Consider the following 12,734-nt stretch of genomic DNA (forward strand, 5'->3'; position numbering starts at 1 on the left):
AGATTGGTTGAGGGGTTAACTATCCATCGCAGGACTAAACACCACTCGAAATTCCCTAAGTTAATTGAAGTGATGGCTGAAAACCAACCTCTTCTACCCCAACCTAGGGTGGAGGACATTCAGGATGAGAATGAGGTGCATCAAGCACCCCCACCTCATACTTTATGAGATTATTTACAATTAGCGGGGGTGAGTATGCCCTCATGCATGATTTTTTCTAAAAATATAAGACATATGGACATCAAGCTAGGGGTTATTAAACTCCTTCCTAAGTTCCATGGGCTTAAATCTGAGGAACCATATCTACATTTGAAAGAGTTTGATGAGATCATAGCCACTTTATATTTTCAAAATGTGTCTGAGGACACAGTCAGGCTGAAACTCTTTCCTTTTTCCTTGAAGGAGAAGGCTAAGACGTGGTTACATTCACTGCGTCCTAGATCCATTAGCACATGGAATGATATGCAGAGGGAATTTATAAAGAAATTTTTTCCACATCATAAAACGATTACCCTTAGAAAAGCAATCATGAACTTCACCCAAAAGGAGGATGAAACATTTTACCAATGTTGGGAAAGGTTCAAGGATTTGGTCAGTTCATGCCCACAACACGGCTTTGAAACGTGGCGCATCACAAATTTTTTCTACGATGGACTGACATCTTCCATGCGCCAAATGGTCGAGACAATGTGTAATGGAGAATTCATTAATAAAAATGTCGACGAGGTATGGGATTACCTCAATAGTCTTGCTGAAAAAACACAATCATGGGACTATTACCCAAAATCAAACACCACGTCTAGGCCGACTCAATCTAAGGAGAAAGGTGGATTGTATCTCTTGAAAGAAGAGGATGATCTCAAGTATAAAGTGACTACGCTCATAAGAAAAGTTGAGGCCATGGAAGGAAAGAAGGATAAGGTTAATGAAAGTGTTTGCGGCATCTGTGATTGCAACATTCATACAACTGAAAATTGTCCTACAATACCCGCCTTTCGAGAAGTGTTGAATGAACAATCCAATGCCGTAAATACTTATCAAAGACCTTTCAATGGACCAACCTCTAATACGTACAATCCTGGTTGGAAAAATCATCCAAACTTTAGTTGGAGAAATGGACAAACTGCTACCCCTCAAAGTTTCTTCAATCAAAATCCAAATTAGGGGAAACCTCAAGAAGAACCGGTTCAAAATTCCATGCAAGAGCTGACCCAGGCAATGCGAGATTTTATGCAAAAGATAGATTTACGTATGACGATTATAGAAAAGAGGGTGCTTCTTGCACAACCGCTCCCCAATCCTAAATCGCATTACGAGATAAGTGATCCCAGCTCTTCAAATCAAATAGAGCACGCTAAATCCATCACCACTCTTAGGAGTGGGAAGATCATTGATAAAACCCTTCCGGTTAGGCCCGAAAAGCCTCAAGAACCAGAAGAGGATAACAATAATGGATCTAATGGGGCCCCACAAAAATTAGAACTGGAACTTTTAGAAAAGCCAGTTGCTCCATTTCCCCAACGGTTGGTCGCACCAAAACCTTTCTCTAACTCTCAGGATATCCCAGAGGTGTTGAAACAAGTGAAAGTCAACATTTCTCTACTTGATGTCGTAAAATAGATACCTTCATATGCCAAATTTCTGAAAGACTTATGCACGACCAAATGACGGCAGAGTATTCAAAAGAAGATCTTCTTGACCGAGAAAGTGAGTGTTATCCTAATAGCATAAAATCTTACATGTATATCACCATTTCGATCTCATGTCTAGTGGGTTAGAAGCAGACTGCACTTCAGTTTCCTAAACTTCGAGAGGGAAGGAAGAATCGAAAGTTCTAAGGTATTTCAGAGGTTTGAAGTACTAATAACACTAAGAAGGATGCAGAAGGAAGATTCCGGTGGGGTCGCGTTGAACGCCAACTAGAATCGGTATAATTCTTTTGTCTACTCTGGGCCATTAGGAGTCGACGCCTGATAATATGTTTCTTTTCTGAGGTCGCGTGAACTAAGTCTAAACTGATTAAACTTTTCTTGTCGACCTCTACCCAACAATGTGGGGCTCGCCATGGGTGTCCATATAAATTTACTCATTCTAACCCGTGTAGTTCTTAGTCTCCATTGTGCATGACCAACCCATTTAAATTTACTTTCCTTCATCTTATTACTGATTGGTGCTACCCCTGCATTCCCTTGAATGCATCCACTTCTAATTATATCCTTCCTTGTCTTGGCACTCATCCATCTCAACATCCTCATTTTAGCTACACTAATCCTATGAACATGTTGTTCTTTAATTGCCCCACATTCTATTCCATGAAGCATGGTTGGTCTTATATCCACCCTATAAAATCTCCCCCCCCCCCCCCCCCCCCCCTTTTTTTCTTCAATTTAAGTGGCACCTTGACGATTACATAAAACTCCATATGCACATCTCCATTTCTTTCACCTCGCTTGAAGTCTATAGGCAACCTCCTTCTCAAATCTCAATCTCTCCACTCATGAATTATCAAACCAATATATCAAGGTGATCATTTGGGAAACTTCTTAGCCAACAATCTTAACAAATTCCTTATTCCCACTCCTATTGTTACTATAATTGCACTCCAAGTGACATGACCATGCATTTAACAGTTACTATCTTAACTGAAATATTTAGTTATTTTATAAAATATATTTTGTAGTTTTTTTTTTTTTTTGGTAAGCTAAATTTTATTTATTTATTTATTTTTATTTTTCTAATCATTCCATATATTTTCTTACCTAACAAAAATAAGTAAAACCTTAGTCTCCAAAAGCAACTAGATGTTACAGCAGGAATTGAAGGAAAAGAGCAAGCCTTTTTTGTGTTCTAAGGCATCTAGATATTTGAATTTCTTAAGGGACAATGCATCATGGAGTAGAAGATTCTAAAAAGCAGTGATTGGAGGAAATGGTTGAAATGCCTAGGAATGAAACACAATAGGACCTTGAGTGCCCAATCCACTGAAGTGCACACATATAATTCATAATTAGAATATGTGCAAAATCATAACTAACCACAAGGAAACAACACAGAGAGAAACATTGTGAAAGAAAACCTTCTAAGCTCTCTAAATTAGCCTTCTTGGAGGAAAACCCATCATTTGAAATGTATCCTTCAGTGTGCACAGGGTCTTTAACTAGAGGAGGTTCTATCCTGTCATCTTCAAGTGAATCTTCGACTTCCATAACCTCGTCATCTGTAGCAGGCATTAGTCTTCCATCACCTTCAACCCGAACGGGCATGTAAACAACAGGATCAACATCAGTTGAGGAAGACTCAAAACAACTGATTTTTTTTTCAAGAGAAGTCTCTTAAACGTTATCTCCACCGTCTATCTCCACATCAATGAACACTTCTTCTATTTAAAATCATCTACATGCATTGACAAATGTAAGATTTGAAATGTGTGGTTGGAGGGAAGGGAAATATGAAGAAGAAGAAAGTGGTTTTGGGATTTGGTTTTGAGAATGGGAGAGGGAGAGGTCTTTCTAAGGGTTCAGAAGCAATGGAGGGGAGTCAGAGGGGAGGAAGGAGGGGTTTGGGTCCTTAAAATGCAATGGAAATGGGCCCCACTCATGTGTACATTGAAAGGGAGAAGGGGACCCATCTTGTAATGTTTCTTATACTGTTAGTATTTATATTGTTTTTAAAAATTTTATGATGATTTATCATTAAGTTTAAAACCATCCTACAGAATTTCATCTTATTTGGAGTTGTAAATAAATTATTTAAATTCTAGGAGCAACAGCTGTCCAAAATTAATAATTTTTGAATAGTTGGTGAACCATCTTAATTTTAACTATATTATAATTTTTATTTTATTTTTTACTTATTTTTATCTAAAACTAGACTCATCAAGCTTCAATTTGAATGTTGAATCACCTAAATCAGTGTTATAACGAAGGAGATATGGATTTTTGAAGTCAACCCCAAATCGGAGGAAATTCCAGCGGGGGCAACGCAGATCGGTGGGGGGCAACGCGGGTTGGCAGGGGCCACGCGGGCCTCTGGCTTCCCGCCGGGGGGCAACGCGGGCCTCTGGCTCCCTAGGTTGTTGAAGTCTTTCGACACGTATATCTCGCCAACCAGAATGAGTTATTTGATGTGTCATATATGAATTTGAGGTAGGAGAAGCCGATCTACGTAGTGAGCCTATTAGTTTCACGAGATTCCTCCCAGTTAGGGGTCAAACCCCAATTTTTCTCCAGTTTTACTATTTTTGGTAAATTTTTGTTCGCCTCTTAACTCTTTACCCCTAAATGTCAGATTCCAATTCTGGGGGGTTGCATTTGGCAAGTGCCGTTGGGACGGCCTGAATAGTTTATTTATGGGTGTCCATCGGGTCCGTGGTCCGCGATGGACCACAAGTCGAGTGAGATCTATGGTTCCCCAAATTTTTAGATTTTTCGGACCTTCCTCAGCAAGTTGTCAGGCAAGTCATGTCCGAGTACAAATGATGATATTTCATATATTTCACGACAGTTTGATCGTGACTAGACTAGACCACTCGTGTATAAGCTAATGTTGAGTGCTAAGAGTCGGTAAGTGATAACATAAGTTAATTTTTAAAAAATTAAGGATTTTTAGAAATTCAAAAACAGTGAAAATCCAGGATGTTACAATGATCTTGCCCATTCATCTTATAGCCCACAATTGTCCTACCAACAGACGGTGTGGATCATGGAATCATTGACCCATTCATAAAACCGATAGTTATAATGGTACAATACAAGCATCTGGCCCACCTGAGCATAGGATAACACTTGGTAATATCAATGTAATTCATTGCTTGAGGACCATGGCCATTGGCCCAACAAATTATATTTTGGTTGTCATACAAGGGCCACCAAAAAAAAAAAAAATGAAGATTGTGGGCCCACTATTCTTAGTGACAAGTTTTGGCAATGGATTAATTCAAACTGGACTGATCGGCTTGTACTTGTTTATTTGAGCTTAACATTTAAACCTCGACCCAGTCCTAAATAGTCGACCAGACCCATCAAGTAATGACCATAATCCTAAAGAAAAAGAAGTGATTTGAACAAGGCCATTTCCTGTGGCATATATGAATTTATGACCTTCGGTGATGTGTGGGTTTTATCCTCACCGTTCTTCATTCTTACAAACTCATTTCAAGATATAATACCAAAACACGGATCGATGGTGTAGATCTGCCTAAATTGTTGTCCTATCATGTGAAAGGCCACTACGAAATGGATGGATGGTGTGGATAAAACACATACATTCGAACTATGGACACTCGGAGCCTATGCATGTTCGTAATTGGCGACAGAAGGGGGTAGGGTGCAATGGCATGGTGGAGAGAGAAAGAGATCCACTGTACCCATCCACCTAAGGTACATCCACCTAACACAAAAGTATCATGCCATTCCAAACACTCTCAGATGACCTTCCAATTCCATCCCAGTTCTTCCACCCTTTCCAAACACTCCCACATGGCTTCTGCACATCCATGTTTACAACAATTCTACGACAACCCTGGACATATGTAAATGATGGCTTTTATGGAATTCCATCCCGTTTAATCCCATTAAGGGCCTGTTTGGCTAGGCGAATCCCATGGGATTAGGAGGGATGGGATGGATTTTAAGTTAATGATGGTGGTGTCAGTGGATTGGTTTAAGATTCATGGGATTGCTATATCCTGGGACAAGTTCACTGGGTCTGTTTGGCACGCCAGCATATCCTGGGATTTTACCTTCCAATCCGTCCAACCAAGGGATGAGATCAATTTTAAGGTAAAGATGGTGATGTCCATGGGATTGCTTATATCCTGGGACAAGTTCACCGGGTTTGTTTGGCTCATCATGCATATCCCGGAATATGGCGATCCCATCCCTCTTAATACCGTGGGAACAGTCCAGCCAAGCAGGCCCTTAGGGGGTGTTTGACGCAAGGTATTGGATGGCATTAGGTGGGATAAAATTGCATTTGTTCCTGAGCAATTCCATCCAGCATTTGAAGAGGATGGGAAAGGTTGGGATTAGGTGGGATGGAATTGCATTTAGTCCCATGGAATTGTATTTGGTCCCATGCATATTTCTATGAATTTTGAAATCTACTACATATGTGAGTCCCACGTTGATCTATGCATTTATCCATGCCGTCCATCCATATACATCGTTTATACGTGACATTCTAGTTATATATGTGTACAAGTGATAACATCTGTTGTGAATTTGGTCCGTTGATTACAATTTCATGGTCCACCAAACATGATTTTGCTTAGGGCTCATTTGGTTCGGTGTATCATGTGGTATTAAAGGGGATTGAATTAAAAATACCATTAAACTATTCCACCATTCTGTTTGTTTCCTCCTTGAGTTATAAGCTTGGCATGCATTAGGAAATGAGTCCCAATACCATCGAATTAGGAGGGGTAACAAGAAACCCTCTAAATCCTGCTAGATTCGAGGTACCCAGCTTCAATCCATGCTCTTTTTTTTTGGCAAATCCAGTGAATGTGAGTATCTTGAGGTTAGCAAGATCTATGGGTCCCACCATGATGTATGAGCTACATCCATACCATCCATCCATTTTTAAAGATCATTTTAAGGCATTGGCCAAAAATCGGCAAATCCAAAGCTTAAATGGACCACACCACGATTAGAAGTGGAGATTGAACGCCTGCAATTGAATACTTCTTGGGCCCTAGGAAGGTTTCAACAAGATCTGTCTGACCTTTTGAATAGGTTTGATGGAAAATAAACATCAAGGTGGGCCCTAGGAAGGTTTCAACGATGGGTGTCACTATACATACTGATTTATGTGGTGTGGTCCATATAACCTCCGGATCTATCTCATATTTGGGCCCATCCCATGAAATGTTGACGCAAAATGGATGGATGATGCGGATATAACACATACATCATGGTGGGGTCTGCATAACTTAGTGACGTCAACACTTTATAGAGGTTGAATATCCGCACCCTGCATCATTCAATCCAAACACATTTTAACGTTAAACCAGGGATCTACATTTTCAATGCTTCTACTCCAAACACGAAGCAGGATAGCCTCAAAGCTATGAAATTCCACGACAAACCTCACACAATATAATCATTACATCATTCTAATTCCATCCTAGCAAATCCCAGCTAATCCCATGCACCAAACACCCCCTTAATATGGTGTTTTTCCATAGCAAAAATTTTATCCCAAATATGGGATCAGATAGATACAATACCATGGTATTTTCAGACATGCAATCATTGTGCAATAATGATGTTAATCTCATCTAATACAATTTAATACTATACAATTCCATGGACCAAAACGCCCTTAAATACGACATGCCAAACAGGCCTTTAGCTAGTTTTCATTTTTAACGTCCACTTGTATGGCTTCGATTATGAAAAGAATGCCCTTGAAACCATAATGGGCTTGGCTGGGCTGTGAGGCTCGTTGAAAAAGTCCAAGGCTGGTCGTACTTGGGCCTAATAATCCAGCCCAAGTACGGCCCAAATTCTCACCTCACCGAACTCATTTTAGCAGTTAGCCGATTGGTGGGCATTTAATGGACGGTTAAACATAAAATAGCAACGTTCTAAGTAAAATCTAACGTCAAGATCCTTTGATCAATCTGATTTTGAATATACCTTCCAACCTGCAGTGGGTCCCATTTTTTGGGCGGTCTACTTTCAGCAAAACGTGTGCCATGTTAACAAACTCGGACGAATATGGTGTGACTCGTCCGAGTTGACTCAGACTCAGCAAACTCTATCTGGTTCAAACCATGAGCAACCTGGACGAGTCACTCCCAACTCGGCTGTGTTGGGATGACTCAATTCCCACTCGGGTAAGTCTTGACCCGACTCCAGACCCGACGAGTCAGTCTGGGTGGGCCAGTAGCTGAGTTTTTTTAACCGTGATTCACATCCAACACATCATCCACGTTATCTTATCCGAATGAGATAAGACCCGAATCTGAATCCCATGATCGGTTAGGATTCGGATATACCAGCATCCCATCCAATCTGGACACGTCAACAGCCTTAGCCAACGATCAAAGGTCAGGATCTTCCAATCTGGGACCTTTCTTGGGTTAGTTCCCCATCCATGGCGTGACCTATCATATAGACGGTCTGGTTCATCAAACCATTGGCCCAATCGTAGTTGCACTCACACCCAAAATGGACGGATAAGATTAAAGGAATAAAATAACAGCACTAGTGAGCTGGATTTCGAGGAGACCATGTGAAAGCAACTCACAAAGGCAATCCATGCATATACAAAGGAGGGAAGCTTTGACACGCTGGCGGAGTATGACCGTCCACATGCCGGCGCATATCCACTGCCCAATGGAATATATGTACGAAATTTTCAAAAAGTGGGACCCACTAATATGGGTCGTAATATAATAATCACAGCGGTTCATTATAAGAGGATAACTATGACTGTCCGATTGGTGGACAGAAAATGGACGGTTGTTGGGAAATAGTCAATGGTCCAAGTTCAACGAAAGGATAATCTATTAATTAATAAGATGTCCAAATGGCCCGGTCGTCATAGATGTGTTTCCCACGGTTTGGACGATGTGGATAGTAGCTAGTTTATTCCACGTGTACAGTCGCAAAGTGCGTGATTACGAAATTTTCATACCCTACAACGCATCGTATGTGAATACGTATGCTCGGTACTCTCCAGCGAGCACATTCCTTCGGGAGTTTTTCCAACTGTATGCCTCACTTATAAGCCACCCACCTTCGTCTATAACTCCATACGTACTTCCTCATATTATGTCCCTGCGGTAAGGGCACATTTTTACGGACCCAAAATGCCCTGCTTTATAACCTACGTTCCGTAGGAAGCGGATTGACGGGTATGCGAATACGAGCGCTGACGCTCCTCAAGCTTCTAAGCTGTGCGAACAGTTCAGAAGATATCAAAGTTACATAGCCCCATAGTTATTTATTATATCCCATTTTAAAGCATTATCTAAAAAAAAAAATCATATCAACTGCACCACACCACAAATAGCAGGGGGATATTATTTTTACCATTAAAAATTTTGTAGGGCCCACCATAAGGTTTATTTTCCATTCAATCTATTCATAAGGTCACAAAGACATGGATGAAGAGGAAAAACAAATTTCATATTGATCCAAAACTTTTGTGACCCCTAAAAGGGTTTCAATGGTAGACATCTAATCCTCCATTGTTGTTTACAGTGCGGTCCACTTGAAAGTTAGATCTGTCTTATTTTTCATCTCAAGTCTTAATATGAGCTCGCCAAATGGATGAACAGTATGGATATAACACATACCTCATGATAAGACCCACAAAACTTGCTGACGTCAATACACCAGCTACATAGTAGGTGTGTGGTACACCAGCCAATCCGCTTCCATTCCTTTCACGACGGCACAATCGTCGGTCCGGCAGTAGTACCACCGCCATCTGGATAGTCCGGGTGGCGGTAGTGCCGCAACCCCCTTATACTTTTGCATTCCAAAGTGTTGGTTGGGTCCCATCTAAAATTGGGTTTTGTCGCCCACCCATTAGCTTTTTGAAAATTGACAATACTTAGAATTTGTCACCAAACAAACCCCTTACTACAGTTTAATTACTTAACTTTTGTATTGCTACAATAACCGATGCTTGAACTACACCAACGATTTGCTACAATAAACAACGGAAACTATTTCTACAGCTGCTTGGAGAGGGTGTTCTGAATCCAGAGATAATAGCTGTTGTTGTCTTCACATCGCCTATGCATTACGCAGTCCAACAGAAGTGCAGTGGCATGCTAAGTCTCGCATAAATGCAGGAGCCAACTTCTACATCGTGGGCAGAGCCCCAGCTGGTATGAGCCACCCCGTTGAGAAAAGGGACATATATGATGCCGATCATGGGAAGAAGGTACTGGAAGAAGGTACTAAGTATGGCCCCTGGACTTGAGAGGCTCAACATCCTTCCCTTCAAGGTATGGAAGCTTGTCCGACAACGATTCCTTACTGATCTTGTTATCGGAGTTTGTATGTGCTTTTCAAATCCTAGTATACATGTTCTGAGTTTGTTTGTACTTTCCAAATTCTAGTATACTTTCTAAAGTTGATTGCGAAGTGAGTGAAGGTGACCGAGAAGTGAGAGAAATTGATTGCAAAGTTAATGAACTTGATTGCGAAGTGAGTGAAATTCATTGCGAAGTGAGTAAACTTCACCACGAAGTGATTGAAATTCACTACGAAGTGATTGACTCTCATTGTGAAGTGAGTGAAATTGACTGCGAAGTGGCTGAAATTCACTGCGAAGTGAGTGAACTTGACCACGAAGTGAGTGAAGTGAGTGAAATTGGTCACAAAGTGACTAAAATTGATCGCGAAATAACTGAAATTAATTTCAAAGTGACTGAAATTCACCGCGAAGTGAGTGAACCTAACCACAAAATGAGTGAACTTGACTGCGAAGTGAGTAAAGTGAGTGAAATAGGCCACGAAGTGAGTGAAATTGACTGCGAAGTGAGTGAAGTTGATCGCGAAGTAAGTGAAGTTGACCGCGAAGTGATTGAACTTGACCGCGAAGTGAGCGAAATTAGTTGCGAAGTGACTAAAATTCACCACGAAGTGAGTGAAATTGACCGCGAAGTAAGTAAACTTGAATGCGAAGTGAGTGAAATTAGCCGCGAAGTAAGTGAAATTGACCAGTAGTGCCGCCGTCCTCTTAGCCAAAAACCCAAAAAAAAAAGAAGAAAAGTTTTGTGGGTCGCCACCGCCACCTTAGCCTTTTGCACTCCAATTATTGGGTTGGTCCCACCTAAAGTCTACTTAAACATCAAATGGACATTGAGGGACCAGATTGTGACCGATCGGAGATGGAAGAGGCCCATTTAGACGTCAAAGGACCGGATTGTGTCTAAGTTATTTTTTTTTCCTGATCCATTCTTCTCCCTCTTTCCAATTCAAACTCTCTTTTGTTCATTCCATGGTTGAGGTGGACCAGAAAAAGGCACAATAGGAAGTGGAGATGATCCGGACCATCATAACTTTAAACGGATGTATCTCGCAAACCGAAATGAGTGAAATTCATCGCAAAGTGAGTGAAGTTCACCGCGACAAAGTGAGTGAACTTGACCACGAAGTGAATAAAATTAACCACGAAGTAAGTGAACTTGACCGTAAAGTAAATGAAATTCACCACGAAGTAAATGAATTTGACCGCCAAGTGTAACGTCTCAAATTTTCAGGGTTAAGCAAAGCTCGACTCCCGAGATTTCAGACATCACTTATGTTCTGCAGAAGCCGATTTTTCGATTACTTCTACCTTTAACCATTTAAACATGCATAGAATTATACTAAACAGTGTATCATACTCTAGATTTAGAGTGATTAAAGCAAATGTGTAAATTAAAACATATTTAATGTAATTTCATCAACAGTATGGGTCCACAACTGGGTTTAACATACGGTTCCAAAAAAATGACAAAAGGTGTAGAAATGCGACGTCATCTAAGCCCGTATGCCAAGCTCTCCCCGTCTATAAGTGCACAGCCTACATCGGCCCGTCCGAGAGCTGAAAGTAAGAGAACTCCTCCTCTTCATCCAAGAATGTCTGCTCCAACGAGTCGGCCTCGACAGTCCCTGCATCTACATTAGCGTTTGGTTGGTATTTTAAAACATTATCCCAGAGTGGGAGTGAGTAATCAACTCAATGGTTCCATAAAGCATGGGTTACACATGTTATCAAGTCTATCAACACAGAAATGATAAAGCAATGTAAAACAAACACTTCCTAATTATTCTTATTAATGCAAATAATGGAGTTTATGAAATGATGCATGCCCTCACCATCCAACACTCCCTCAACACACGACTCCGACCACCTGGTTTACAAATGACAACATTTCCTCAACACGTGACTTCAACACTTGTTTTGCCACATTCTATACTAATGCGATGCAGTGAATGATTATGTTAGGCGAGTGATTAATTATACATATTCATCCAGCAGAAAGTAATGCTCGCGGTTCACTATGGAGAGGCTCATCACCCCAGCGTAGGCCGAGAACACGGACATGATGTCCCATACCACCATGCCCGGCTCACAAGTCTTGAGGATCGCAATACTAGTGGTTAATAATAGACCTTTACAAATGGTAAGCGGGTGTCCTACATTCAAACAGTTGTGATAATACATGGTGAACATATATAGGGTTAGCCGGTTCTTTGGACAATTTCGGTTGATACGGGTGAACATCGGCGTAACCTACATGAAGTACGTAAGCACCCTGCATGGCCCAACCACTGCCGGTCATCGTGTTCAACCCGAATTAATCGAATGTGTCCGGGGTGACCAACCTAATTTGGTCAGCTCATATCTAGGAATTTGCCAACTAACCAGACTACTCTTGTAGTCCTACTTCTTAATCTAATCAAGTCAACGAGTATTAAAGATGATTGGATTCACATTCAATCATCAAAATAATAATCTACTCATTCAGGCATTTCATCGAACACGTAGGTGTCGCTATACTACAAATTGCAATCCATTGAACATAAATTGAAATATATGTAAGTTATCATGCACATACTACATTCGCAATCATAAATTATTAACTGGAGTAGTAGCATTGATAATTCGCAACCTAAGCACTTATGGTATGCACCTATTTCTAGTTTGTCCGACTTAGGGTCGTTCGTAGGACAATGTTTCCAATGAAGGATCGTTGGCCACCTACACGAGTACATGGGTTC

General features: G+C 40.9%; 1 non-coding gene across 1 annotated transcript; it reads right to left on the reverse strand.

Annotated features, from left to right (window-relative positions):
* Window positions 1-510: 510 nt before the first annotated feature.
* On the reverse strand, window positions 511-617 carry LOC131219696 (small nucleolar RNA R71). Its single transcript, XR_009158342.1, has one exon. It is a non-coding gene; the product is annotated as a small nucleolar RNA R71 (small nucleolar RNA).
* Between the last annotated feature and the right edge of the window lie 12,117 nt (window positions 618-12,734).

Source organism: Magnolia sinica, chromosome 11 (genome assembly GCF_029962835.1).
Source record: "Magnolia sinica isolate HGM2019 chromosome 11, MsV1, whole genome shotgun sequence".
Taxonomy (NCBI): domain Eukaryota; kingdom Viridiplantae; phylum Streptophyta; class Magnoliopsida; order Magnoliales; family Magnoliaceae; genus Magnolia; species Magnolia sinica.